The sequence below is a fragment of the Corylus avellana genome, chromosome ca5 (genome assembly GCF_901000735.1).
Source record: "Corylus avellana chromosome ca5, CavTom2PMs-1.0".
NCBI lineage: Eukaryota > Viridiplantae > Streptophyta > Magnoliopsida > Fagales > Betulaceae > Corylus > Corylus avellana.
The window spans coordinates 5526310-5541109 of NC_081545.1; the positions used below are offsets into that span (position 1 = coordinate 5526310).

General features: G+C 33.1%; 1 long non-coding RNA gene across 1 annotated transcript in view; it reads left to right on the forward strand.

The window, feature by feature from the left end:
• Positions 1 to 2588: 2588 nt before the first annotated feature.
• LOC132180419 (uncharacterized) overlaps positions 2589 to 14800 on the forward strand; it is a 45279-nt gene continuing 33067 nt past the window's right edge. The window contains exon 1 of the long non-coding RNA XR_009440148.1: positions 2589 to 2769. This is a non-coding gene — a long non-coding RNA (uncharacterized LOC132180419). The remainder of the gene's footprint in view (positions 2770 to 14800) is intronic.

The following is a 14800-nucleotide window of genomic DNA, read 5'->3' on the forward strand; positions in this document are numbered from 1 at the left end:
TTTACAAGTTAGGGACGAAGGAAAGTTGTGTTCCAAAGCAGGAGAGTGGGCTAGGCGATCTCGATGGTTTCAATGAGTTGAGAGGACAATTAGTTATCAAGGGTTTAAAGCACTTAAAATCTTCTCCATTGGAAGCCAAGGCTGCAAACTTGGAGAGGAAGCAATACATTAACGATCTGTTCTTAAGTTGGGACCAAGAAGCTGATGATGATAGTGGTAAGGCAATTACAAATGATGAACAAGTGTTGGAAAACCTTCGGCCACACCTAAATTTGAAAACGTTAACTATAGAAGGATATGCAGGTGTGAGGTTATCTAGCTGGGTGTCCTCACTCTCGAATTTGACTGATATGAGCATAGTGGGATGTAAATGGTGCCAACATATCCCACCATTGAACCGATTCCCTTTTCTCAAGCGTCTTAGTCTTTTGAACTTGAGTGCGCTGGAGTACATAAGCAATGATGGTAGTGACTTTTCCTCTTCTCCCCTAAAAAATCTTTGGCTTGAGAAATTGCCTAAGTTGAAGGGATGGTCGAGGACAAGGGAAACAGTAACAGTAGTGCATGAGCTACATCATCATCTTCCATTATTCCCATCATTTCCTTGCCTTTCTATTTTGTATATTACTGATTGCCCTATGATGTCTCTAATACCAGACGTAGCACCAAAGAGCGAAACAACACCCTTCTCTTCATCCTCCTTTTCCGGTCTCTCCAAATTTTGAAGTCTCTTCGTCTTCAAGGATTAAAGGAACTTGAATCTCTTCCGGAAGAGTGGCTGCAAAACCTCCCTTCTCTTGAGACTTTAAAGATTTGGAGCTGTCTGAAATTGCAAATATCTATGTCTCCCCTCTTTGGACATCTCACCGCTCTGAAAAGCCTCTGTATTGGGGGCTGCAAGGAACTTATCAGCAATGAGAATGAAGATGGCGCACATTGCCTTGGACCTACAAGACTTGGTCATCTATCTATAGTAGATCTTCCAAACGTGGTTTCTCTCCCAAGAGAGCTTACAGATGTTACCACTCTGCAAGGGCTTCAAATTATTGATTGCCCTAGTTTGGTGTGTTTGCCGGATTGGATTGGCGACCTCACTTCTCTTCAAGAGCTTGGGATCCTCAATTGCCCCAGTTTAATATCACTGCCCGAAGGTATGCGCCGCCTCACCTCTTTACGTCATTTGTGGATTGCAAAATGTCCTTGCTTGGAGGAAAGATGTGAACAAGAAACGGGAGAGGATTGGCCCAAGATTGCTCACATCCCAAACTTTCGAAATGGTGGCAATGGTAATTATTGGGAATGGAAAGAAAGCGAGGATAGCCAACTTGTTCAGGTTTTTTAAGTCACCAATTACTCTGTATTTTTTTTATTTTTTTTTTCTTCTTGTTCATCTTAATTTTACTCAGTCAGGCTTTTAATACATATCATATTTGATTTCATATGCAGGAAGTCAGGATGGCTTTTGAAGTATAGACACTTCTTCAGACCTTGCTGAGAATCAGATTTGTGCAAGGCTCTAACATTTCCAGTATTGTTTCCTATGTTTCACTTCAACGGCATTTCCAGTATTGTTTCTTTATTTTCGCGTTGCAATTTGAAATTTAAATTCTACAAACGGTAGCATTACGTATTAGGTAAAAGACTTATAATATACCAGGGAAGTCAATCCCCTCCCAAATTTTCACAAAGATTTAATACAAATTTTGGCATTACTATGTTAGGATTTTCTCGATGTCAAATCTAGATCCTGTTGAACGTTTTGGGCACACTCTTTTCATTGTTACTGCTATTGGAGCCTAACTGCAAGTAGCTCCGTCCATGGATGAAATTTACATGTTTATTATTTTCACTGGAAAAGTTTTGAGTTATTGGTGAATTTGGTATTTGGTTTTTTTGATCGAAATGAGCAATTCATGAAATGGCTTGCGGGAATCATGTGGAGACTCCTAGCTGTTTGGATATGAAAATCTCACTTATTTAAAGAAGGCAGAGACAGACAAGAGACTTGGTATAAGTTTATCTCTTTTATCTGATGGTGGAATTGTATTAGTGACAACACGTTTCAGAATTTGCTAAATCTTTTGACTTCTTTAGGCATAGAAACACTCATATATATACTACCAATGTTAAAATGTCAATTTTATTTCTTCTTCCTTATTTCACTCCAAGAATTTGATATTTTGGAGAAATTCTTATTTATCCCATTTCATATGCAGAAACAATTGAAGCGCTGACATAGTGACATACCAATTCGAATCTTCTTCACTCTGCAACTGTGCAATAAGTTGACAAGTCGGGAATTAGATCTCATTGCTTTCATCGTTACAATTGCTCATTCCACAATTGATTTCTTTACTTAAACCAACCACAATATCGATATCATCTTCTAAAAGATTGCAAGGTGCTGAAAGTTGAAGCAGTAGATGCGAGTGGAACCTGACCGAAGTTTTTTTGTGAAAAGGGTGCGCATCTTATCATTTGCTGAAAGGATTGAACTCCTCTTATATCGTCCTGTGAAATGTGATCCTCTTCATCTTACTTTATAAGTACTGGTTTGTGATTTCTATTTCTCTTTGCCCGTAGTTTCATGCTTCCACTTCCTCTTGCCTTGGAATTATGCCGTTTTCAATTAACTCGCTCCTTGCTCCAAAACTCTCATTTCACAACTGAGGCGAAGAAGGGATCTATAAAATGAAGCTTTTTTCCCTCCGAAAGAAATCCTGGGAAAGAGGTAGAGCTGAAAGTGGTGCCTCCTCAAGAATCGTTTGGGTATTTATCCTGATTTCAACATGTTTTTTAAAATGTGTTTGATAGCTTTGTTTGGATTAGAATCATGATCTTGATATTTAAATCTCGAGATGCACACATTGATAATGAAACTGGCCACAATTTAAGCAAAAGTGAGAGACATGAATCATTTTAAGGCATACAAACATGTAAAATAACAGATGTTAACACCCTAAAATTTTTTAAATTGCTCAGACAACCTCTAAATTCAACCACACTTTATTACGATGAGTTTATCTAGTGTAAACCACCTTAATTTTCATTGATGCTCGATCTATGGGGCTGGGTCAGACTACGACTCTGTTAGACTTGAAGGAGCGTCTGCAGTTTTTACTGTCTAGGTCCTCATGTGCAGCTCCCAGCGAGTAAATATTAATATAATCACGCACAAATAAAATAGCAACAGTTAATCTCTCCCACTTACCTTTTTTTAATTAGGCAAAAAAAAAAAAAAAAAAAAGAAGAAGAAGAAGCTGAGCTTGTCTAAGTATCATGGCTTTGTGCAGGCAAAGGTATATGTAGACAGAGCACCATTATTTCAAACAACACAGCCCCTTGCAAATTTCACATTTAGCAAATCAATCATTTACCTTTTTGTTAAATCAATCAAGGCCAACCTCGTACTTTCCTTATAAAGATTATTTAACTTCTTTTCATAATTCCATCTTCTCCTCTTTTCCTTTACAACTCCTAATCTTTATAATCTATTGATCTCTCATCTCACTCTTTGCTCTACTACCACTCTATTACACATTTTTTTATTGATATACCTACTCTTAAACTATTAATTAAATGATTATTACTTTAAGTCTTTTATATCACATTTAGCAAATTAAATGCATCATCATATTATTTGTTAGAGATGATATATAAGCAAAAGTTGAATACGTAAAATTGTTAAATTAGTAAGGGTTTTGTCAAAATCTTTTAAAAAGTAATTATTTCATATACATAGTAAGCAAAACTAATTCTTGATTTAGAATAAGTATGGTAGTTTATAAAATTATGAAAATTTCTTTGGGTTGATAGTGGAATTTGTTTCAGAATTTGCTGCATCTTTGACTTCTTTAGGCATAGAATATAGAACCACCCATACCAATGTTAAAATGTCAATGCTATTCCTTCTTCCTTTTTTCACTCTTAAGAGTTTTGATATTTTGGAGAATTTCTGATTTTCAATCATATGCAGAACCAATTGAAGCACTGACATATATGGATTTAAGATTTGAAACTTCTTCACGCTGCAACCATGCAATTAGTTGACATATATTGTCCTGTGTTCCACTTCATCTGGCTTTTCAAGTGCTGGCTTGGTTTCCATGCTTCTCTTGCTTAAAGCTTAAAGCTTTGATCGTGCTTAGCATTTGTGACTGAAACATGAATATGCTTCTCTTACGGATGTGACATTTTGTGAGTGAAACTTGACTGGACTTAGATTTCATTTTAAGAATTGAAAGTAAATATTGATTTCACATTAATATGCAAGTTTAATAGTTCAATTCTACCACAACTGGATTCTTTGAGGGCACTAAATGCAACACGTATTTATTGGATTTTGTTGAGTTTTAAACACATGGGTGGAAAAGAATTTAAGTTTCATATTACAAAGATTAGACAAATATGAATGGTTAATGTAACACAATAAACCCAATTACATTATTTATTTAGTTTTAATAACAACCTGAAAGGAATTCCAATTGCATAATGGTGTGCTCATCTGCACAGCAGGCTTTCCATTGATGAAAGATTTTTCTTGCATGCAAACTAATTAGCAGTCTTATTCAATTCTTCTACCGTATGCCTTTCTCATAAAACTATTATATCTGAACAATTATTTATGGCTATGAGCTAGTTAGCTCAACCAACTTCAATTTCATGTGTTTTCTGTAACTTTACAAGTTGGAACTGAAGTTTGTGATTTTGTTCTGCAGCTTGATGTTGATAAACTCATATACAAGTCAAGGAAGATGGACCTAAGAGGAGGTTTGCTACTTGTGATTAAGTTGTCTTTTATGCTATTGAGCAGAAATTTAATAGGTTTTTATGGAATGGGAAGGATGTGGAGGCTATTGAGCAAAAGTGGGTTGGAATGATATTTGTTTTCCTAAGAAAGAGGGTGGTTTGGGGCTGAAGAGAATTTATGTCTGGAATAAAACCTCTATGCTTAGGCACATATGGAGTTTGTTTGCTAGATCAGGTTCTTTATGGGTGGCCTGGATTAAGGCAAATTTTCTGAAACACAGGAGTTTTTGGAGTGTCAATATACCACAGAATTGCTCTTGGTGTTGGAGAAAGCTTCTCAGGTTGAGGGATACTGCTAAGAAGTTCTTGAGATTTGAGGTTGGGGATGGAAGAAATATACATCTCTGGTTGGATTTTTGGCATCCTAATGGCATTCTTCTTAAGTATAGTTTTAGAGTTGTTTATGATGCTCAAAGTAGTGTGGAGGCAAAATTATCTTCTGTTATCCATAATGGAGAATGGTTTTGGAGGCCTGCTAGGTCTGAAGCCTTGGTGGATATTAAACTCGGCTTACTGAAATCAATTTGGGTTCTTGTGATGAACCTATTTGGATTGCTTCTAGGAAAGGTATCTATGTAAGTTCGTATACTTGGGAGGCTCATAAGGAAAAAATGGATCAGATTGAGTGGTGGAGACTAGTCTGGTTTTCTTTAGCCATTCCTAAGCAAGCTTTCATTTTATGGCTTGCCATGAAGGATAGGTTGGTTAAAGGAGTAAGGTTGCTGAGTTGGGGTTATAGAGGAGATATTCAATGCTGTTTTTGCAGGAATCAAATGGAGAGCCGAAACCATTAATTTTTTGAATGTAGCTTTTGTTATAGAATTTGGAAGTTTTGTATGATTAGATGCAAAGTGGCTAATCCCCCTATTATATGGGAGGATATTCTTTAGCTGGGATGTAGTTCTTGGAGTTGTAACACTCTTAAAGGCTTGCTCTGTAGGCTGGCTTTGGGTTCTGCAACTTATAACATTTTGTGCACTAGAAATGAAATTAATCATGCAAGCCATCCACACACTGAGGAGCAGATTTTGAAGAAAGTATTGTGGGAAGTTCGTGCTAGAATTGTTGGGAAAGGAAAGTTCCCAAGGACTAGGGAGAATATGTTACTCTGCTCCTTATGGAACTTGTCTGAAAGTCTGTTTTGTTGATGATATGTTGCAGGTTTTTTTAGGTTTGTTTATGGTTTTGAGGATAATCTGTTTCCTCTGTAAGGGTGTTGCTGCAGATTTTATATGTGGCTTCTTTGAGGATAGGGTCTTTTTCCTCTGTTTTGTTGGATTTTGTTTCTGATTTGAGGCTATTGTTTAGCCCTTTGTAAGGGTTTGGTTTAATTGTTTGGGCTGTTAGCTAGCGTTTTTTCTGCTGTTTGTTGTTTTTTGGCCTCTGTGTAGGCTGTTTTCAGTCTGTTAATCAGGTTTGTATTAGTTGTTGATATGTTCTTGGTTTGTTTTGTTAATGAAGTTGCTTATTCATCCAAAAAAAAAAATTGTCTTTTAGCATTATAATTTGTTGTTCATTTTTATGTTCTTGTGGTTCTACCTTCGCACGATCCAACCTATTGGGAGGTCATACTCTGAATGAAGTTTGATACTTGTTTGCAAAGAATGGGTGCATTTTTCTCTCCAATTTACAGCTTACTTTATATAGAGACAGCAGATAGACTTGGATTACTAGTAGAAATCATCAAAATCATTGCTTTATATAGAGACAGCAGATAGACTTGGATTACTAGTAGAAATCATCAAAATCATTGCTGGTATCAACATTGATGTGGAATCAGCAGATCATTGACTTAGAAGTATGCTCTCTCTCAATCTCTCTCTCTCTGTAAATTGTACCAAATCATCCTTGAGCTATATAAATAAAAATCCTTTGTTTAAATTGTGTGCTTCATGAATTTGAGTTATGGTTCTTAGTTACATTTTGTGACTCGATCCCTTCTAGTTACCTTGAAAACGACTAGTTATCAATAATGTTTGTCAAGTAAACCTTTCCCTTCACAATGGGTTTTTAAATTTTAAAAATGAGCATATATTTCCCATTGCTATTTTCTGACTTGGTAATCTTGGCAGCTCATAAGAGCATATGGCCATGGTTGTGCATTTTCAGTATAATGTAGTTTCCTTGTGCATATCTTTTTTTCATATATTATATGCTCCTCAACTTCTTAAATGAATTCTTGACAAGTGCTTGGAAACTATTGTATATGTTAACAAATGCCGTTGCTCTTTTTGTTTTATTCAGGTTAATGTGCGGGGGATCTTTTCAAGGAGTACTGCTTTCTCTTTTGCAGCAATTAGCTTGTGATATCTGCAACGATCTACCCTAAAAACTTGTTTGGATGATAGATGTGGCTATTGTCATAATCCCAACAGACTTGATGAGTGCAATACATGTGCGGCCCATCTTGATCAACCATCAACGTAGCTGGCCTACAATTACTAGTTCTGAGCTCACCAGTGTTCGGCTTCTAATGCATGTCATGAATTCGATGCTCATCGTGACTTGTAAATGACTCTAGTTTCTCTAAATCGTGCAAACTACATTAAGCCATGCTGTTAATGTATTGTGGAGGTTGTGCAAATCTCACTGGGAGGGGTCCCAACCGTGTAGATTCAAAATTATCTTTAGGATTTGTGAAAGAGGCTTGGTTCTTCAGATTCATATAGTAGCTTCGCTTTGTTACCTTGTCCAAAGTTTTCTGCCGTAATGAAATTATGCATTTTGTACTCCATTTATTTTCCAATCTCTTTTACTATATATGTTAATATGTTATATGATTTTGTTCTATGCTCTGTTCTAGTCAATTTAGCTGAGGGGGGTTTTTTTTTTTCTTCTTCTTCTTTTTGTTTTGTTTTGTTCTTCTATGTTAAGTAATAAGTGGGATTTGGATAATTGATACAAAAAAAAAAAAAATTAAACAGTAATTAGCAAAGGAAAAAAAAAAAAAAGCAATAGCCATTTATTTCTTTTAAAAAAAAAAAAACATTATTAGAACACTTATCATCAACGACGATTGTGTATAGTTGTCACTAATGATGTACATATAATCATCAATGACAAGACGTTGTTGCTTAAAGGATTACTATTAGCGAAAACCTTATGTCGAAACTTGGCTCTATGACTCTGCTGATGGCAGCAACAGCGGCGCCACCAATTAATCAGCCGAGTTCAGTGATGGCGATGCTTGGCCCTATGCATGGTTAGCTGCATTTTTCATTTTGTTTAATTTCTGATGCCACAATATTGAACCAACATTGTTGCATTAATTGGCCTTGAATTAGAAACTTGGTCACACACCCTGGTGATATTTTTATTTGAATAAGCACTTATCTACTATATTAAATATTTAATTAAAATTAAAAATTTTGAGCTTCAAAAGCTTAGGGACATGGTTTCCACTATCCAAGCTTAGAAGTAGCAGGCCAAGAATCATGCTATCAAAGATTGGCTTGGAAAGCTGAAGGATGCCAAGTACGAAGCCGACAACTTGCTGGATGACTTCTCCACTCAACTTCTACGACGACAAGTGGTGACACGGGATAAGAAGATGGCAAAAGAGGTAAATTCATATATAAATGTGCATATATATGATGATGTTGTCTGTGACTAAAGCATCCTTAGATCTGCAAACAAATATTTATCACAAAACAAGCACAACAAAATATATATATATATAGGTAAGCTGCGTTTGTTTCGGCGTAAAATAATTTTTAGAAAATATTTTTAGTTTGATAAAAAAGCTTATTTAATTTCCGTAAGATATTTTTTCTTTTTAAAACTGTAAACTATTATTTGAGTTTGAGCTTCTCATTCTGAAATTAGCTAAAAGAAATGATAATCAAATAGAAAAATAAAGACAAGACGGAATAAAAAAATAAAAAATAAACAAGATTTTAAGTAGTTCGGTTTATGACCTACGTCTACATGATAAAACCCCATAGGCTACATTTTGCTCTTATTTCACTTGATTGATTTTTTACAAAGATCAATCAATATCCCTACTTATAGGAAAAATAGGATAGGTGAATACACTACAAATAAGGTAATCAAATCACAAAGAGTTGATACGCAATTGCTATGATTTGATTGTAATCACAAGACCCGACTGAGCCATTGCCAAAATTTCACCGGAATATCAATGAGATCCGGTTAGGACTCGGCTAATATTTTGATAATTTTGAAAAATATTGTTACAATTAAAAGTTTGGTGAGACGTGGTTTTCTTCTTATTTCCATTCAACTCTTCCGGCCCACTCCCGCATTTTTTTCAACATTTCCCATTCAACTAATAGTGATGTCCCACCTACTCACGTGGGTTCCATTTTCCAACTAAATATCTCTACATAATCTTTGAACATAATTGGCTCTCCTTGAACTATTCACGCGGGTTACATTCAACTATTTAGATTCAACTGATAATGATATGGAATGGACCAACCTCTAACACGGTTTCAACGAAAATGATGCAATCGGTTCCCATTCATGCAAAGAATGTTATAAGTCATGGTATGGGATGTTAGGACAAATGGCCGACTCAGTTCTCTTCAATATTCTCTCAAATTTTCAACATACCTCTTAAATTATGAAAAATTATCAATGATGAAAATACTTTTAATAAAAAATAAAAAAAGCATATAAAAAGTGTCTAAATTTAAAAATATAAAAGAAAGAGCATTAAAAATTTTTGTTTTCTTTTAAATTATTATTATTATTTTTTTAATTTATAGGACTATTTTAGTCTTCTTGAGAAATATCTTTTTTTTTTTTTTTTTTTTTTTTTGTGAGTACTTGATAAATCAGTTCTCTTCAATATCTTTCAAACTTTAATTAATTAGGAAAATGTACCTTTTCAATTACAAAAATTGTTAATTAATGTTTTCCTGTGATGAAATTACCCTTAATAAAATAAAACCATTATATATATATATATATATATATAACTAAAATTATAAGAAAAAAAAGTGTAGCCAAATTTTAAAATATGAAAGAAAAAACAATAAAAAGAATTTGTTTTTTTATTTTGAATTTATAAGAATATTTTTATCTTATTCAAAAATTTGTAGAGTTTTTTTTTTTCTTTGGTAGTTTAGAGAAGATATTATTTGAATTAAAAGTTTAGAAGAGAGATTGTAAATTCCGTAATAACTTAATTATAATATATCAAAATTTCTTTGTGAAATACTTTCTTATTCATGCATATTAGACCGCCACACGGCTATGAGCCACCCATTTTTGAGCTTTGGAAATTGTTTCAGCGAGATGATAAGAAGATTTATGAGCCGCACATGGCCACATCATATCTAATGTATTCCCTTCAAAGTTTGAACGTCAAGTCAACGATGCACCTCTGATCAATAATATATCCCATGCACCTCTGTGCATGGTTAGGCTGCATTTTTCATTTTGTTTAATTTCTGATAGCATTGTTTTGCATTAGATTTTTTTTTTTTTGGTTGATAGTTGGTACAATCTTTGGTGATGAGTGGGATTTACAGAGTTATCCCTGCAATTTGATTCTAGAGCTTAAGATTTAAGAAGAATGAAGTTCTGATGACTATCTTAAGAAACCTCATCTGAGACTCATAATAGTCTTTATAAACACCAATATCAAAACAACCAAAACAATTATCTCATAGCCTTGATGAACACCTATATGAGGCACCCAGCCAGGACAGTTTGAATTGGGAACGTGGATGCATGATGCTTGGGGACAGTGTAGCAGAAGTCCAGGGATTAGGATCGATCACCATCAACACTTTTATTCCTTAGTTGATTGGGTTTGGATGTTACTTCGCGAAGCAAATCTTTTTAAGCTCCATGGGTTAGAGCATCTCCAAGAAAGTAAGCAAATCTTCTATAATCCACCAGGTCTAAATCAAAAAAATGACGGAGAAAATGAGAATTCAAGACAATTTGATGTTTATAGGCTTCTTCAAAACCTGATTAATTCCAAGCCAACCTGAATTTTTGAGCCAACAGGAGCTGATATATTTAATAGGTGAGGCACCAAACATGAAATATTTAATTTAAATCGAAGGCAAATTGATGACGTTAAAATTCAAATTTAAGACCTCTAGTTCTAATACCATACAAAATTACAATTTAAAAAAAAAAAAAATTAATCAAATAACAAAAGTTAATCATTTAATGCATAATGAGCTATACGATTGTCAAGGCTGCACTCGTAAAAGGTCGTGTCATTGTCGGCGAAGACTTATCACTTGGGTTCAGATAAACTGATCAAAGGATTGAAAGGCTGAAAATTGAAATTGCTAAAACTAAAAAAATAAATTTCATCATTAAATCATTGAAATTTATAATCTGTCATCCCCCACTTTAACGTGTCCTTTACTTTTACTGTTTTTGTTTTTGTTTTTATTTTTTTTCTTTTTTATCAGTTTGGCTTGTTCATCTGCTTTACAACAAATACATTTTCCTTATGCGCTCAAACACCTCTCACTGAATCAAAAGCTGATTCTGTACCCATTCAATTTGCCTTTGGTGCGTCTTATAGTTTAAATATTATCAAATCCAAGAAAAATATTTTTACAATAATTTGAACTCAAACAAAATGAAAGTAATTCATGCTTATGTAGAATTTTTCAATTAAAATTGAATTTCTTGGCATTTATGAGCTTGATATAGGCTTTTGTTGTCATATATATTGGCTTGTAGAACAGAAACAGAACATGCTTGATTACAAAGGCTTCGCAATTTATCATATTGAACCAACATTGTGGGCCTTGTGGCATTAATTGGCCTTGAATTAGAAACTTGGTCACACACCATGGTGATATTTTTATTTCAATAACCACTTATCCACTATAAAATGCGAATTAGTGAGGCAATAATTTGAGCTTCAAAAGCTTAGGGACACGATTTCCACTATCCAAGCTGTGCTTTTGGATGTGGAGGAGCAGCAGGCCAAGAACTATGCTATCAAAGTTAAAGGATGTCATATATGTACAAAGCCGACGACTTGCTAGATGACTTCGCCACTCAACTTCTACGTCGACAAGTGATGACACGGGATAAGAAGGCGGCAAAATGGGTAAATTCATAAATGTGGATATGATGTCTTCTGTGACTAAAGCATTCCCAAACCCTGCATACAAATATTTATCACAAAACAAGAGCCACAACAAATATATATATATATATATATATATATATAGATATCATTTTACTTACAATATATATATCATTTTAGGTAAGCTGCATTTGTTTTGGCGTAAAATAATTTTTAGAAAATATTTTTAGTTTGATGAAAAAGCTTATTTAATTTTCATAAAATAATTTTTTTAAAAAAAAAACTGTGAACTATTATTTGAGTTTGAGCTTCTCATTCTGAAATTAGCTAAAAAAAATGATAATCAAATAGAAAAATAAAGACAAGACGGAATAAAAAAAATAAACAAGATTTTAAGTAGTTTGGTTTATGACCTATATATGTCTACATGATAAAGCCCCATAGGCTACATTTTGCTCTTATTTCACTTTTTTGATCTTTTACAAAGATCAATCAATATCCCTACTTACAGGAAAAATAAGATAGGTGAATACACTACAAATAAGGTAATCAAATCACAAAGAGTTGATACGCAATTGCAATGATTTGATTGTAATCACAAGACCCGACTGAGCCATTGCCAAGACTTCACTGGAATATCACCAAGACTCGGTTAGGACTCGGCTAAGACCCCGACATTGTCAAAGAAAAAAATAATTGGTAGAACAAAAAGCAATTAAAGTAGAATCAAATTTGCAAGAAATTGTGAAAGAAAAATTTAATTATACACACTCCTTTTTATTCATTCCCATCTTTTAAGAATTATCAATAAAAAGAAGCAAATTAAAAAAATTGGTTGTTGTTTCTACCCCCACAATTATTTCACCTACTCATGAATTATGTTTACCGATTTCAAAAAATAATGAATTAGAGAAAATTGAAGAGTGTAAGCAAATAGAGGAATTAAGTAGTTAAGTAATTAAAGGGAAACTAGTAAGCCATTGGAAAAAATAAAAAATAAAAGGGTAAAGTTCACGTACCCCCTCAAACTACCACTCAATTGACAATGTATCATCAAACTTTGATAATATCCCCTCAAACTACTAAAACATTGTCAATGTCACCCCAAAACTAGCAAAAAGATAAAAATTATGCCTATAAATTTCTCAATAAAAAAAATAAACAAGATTTTAAATAATTCGGTTTATGATCTACGTCTACATAATAATGCCTCATAGGCTGCATTTTGCTCTTATTTCACTTGATTGATTTACAAAGATCAATCAATATCCCTACTTACAGGAAAAATAGGATAGTTGAATACACTACAAATAAGGTAATCAAATCACAAAGAATTGATATGCAATTGCAATCATTTGATTGTAATCACAAGACCCGACTAAGCCATTGCCAAGACTTAGCCGGAATATCGCCGAGACCCGGTTAGGACTTGGCTAAGACCTCGACATTGTCAAAGAAAAAATAATTGGTAGAACAAAAAGCAATTAAAGTAGAATCAAATTTGCAAGAAATTGTGAAAGAAAAATTTAATTATACACACTCCTTTTTATTCATTCCCATCTTTTAAGAATTATCAATAAAAAGAAGCAAATTTTAAAAAAATTGGTTGCTGTTTCTACCCCCCACAATTATTTCACCTATTCATGAATTATGTTAACCGATTTCAAAAAATAATGAATTAGAGAAAATTGAGGAGAGTAAGCAAATAGAGGAATTAAGTAATTAAGTAATTACAGGGAAACTAGTAAGCCATTGGAAAAAAATAAAAAATAAAATGGTAAAGTTCACGTACATCCTCAAACTACCACTCAATTAACAATGTTTTCTTAAACTTTGATAATGTCCCCCCAAAGTATTAAAACATTGTCAATGTCCCTCAAAGCTAGCAAAAAGATAAAAATGTGCTTATAAATTTCTCAATAAGACAAAAATACACTTATAAATTCGCAAAAAAAAAAGAAAGAGTTTTTAATTTTTTTTAAATGAAAAATTTTAATTAAAAAATAAAAAGAATTTTTTAAAACAAATTTTTTTAAACGATTTTTTTTTTTTTAAAACAGAAATTTTTTATTTTCAAAAATTAAGTTTTTTTTTTTAGAAATTTTAGTATTTTTTGTTTTTATTTTATTAAGGATTGTTTCATCATTGTCATTGAGGAGAATATTAACAATATTTTGATAATTTTAAAAAATATTTTCCCAATTAAAAGTTTTTTTTCTTTTTATTTCCATTCAACTCTTCCTGCCCACTCCCGCATTTTTTCAACATTTCCCATTCAACTAATAGTGATGTCCCACCTACTCACGCGGGTTCCATTTTCCAACTAAATATCTCTACATTATCTTCGAACATAATTGGCACTCCTTGAACTATTCACGCGGGTTACATTCAACTATTTTGATTCAACTGACAATTATGTCCAATTTACAAAAAAAAAAAAAAAAAACTCAATGAATAAGGAATAATGATGCACCAACGACTCCCACGATTTCCAAATCTTTTCCTGTTCAACTGATAATGATATGGAATGGACCAACCTCTAACACGGTTTCAATGAAAATGATGCAATCGGTTCCCATTCATGCAAAGAATGTTAAAAGTCATGGTAAGGGATGTTAGGACAAATGGCCGACTCAGTTCTCTTCAACATTCTCTCAAATTTTCAACATACCTTTTAAATTATGAAAAATTATCAATGATGAAAATACTTTTAATAAAATAATAAAAAAAAAACATATAAAAGTGGCTAAATTCAAAAATATAAAAGAAAGAGCATTAAAAATTTTTGTTTTCTTTTAAATTAATTAATTTTTTTTTTTTTTTTTAATTTATAGGACTATTTTTGTCTTCTTGAGAAATCTTTTTTTTTTTTTTTTTTTGTGAGTACTTGATAAATCAATTCTTTTCAATATCTTTCAAACTTTAATTAATTAGGACAATGTAGCTTTTGAATTACAA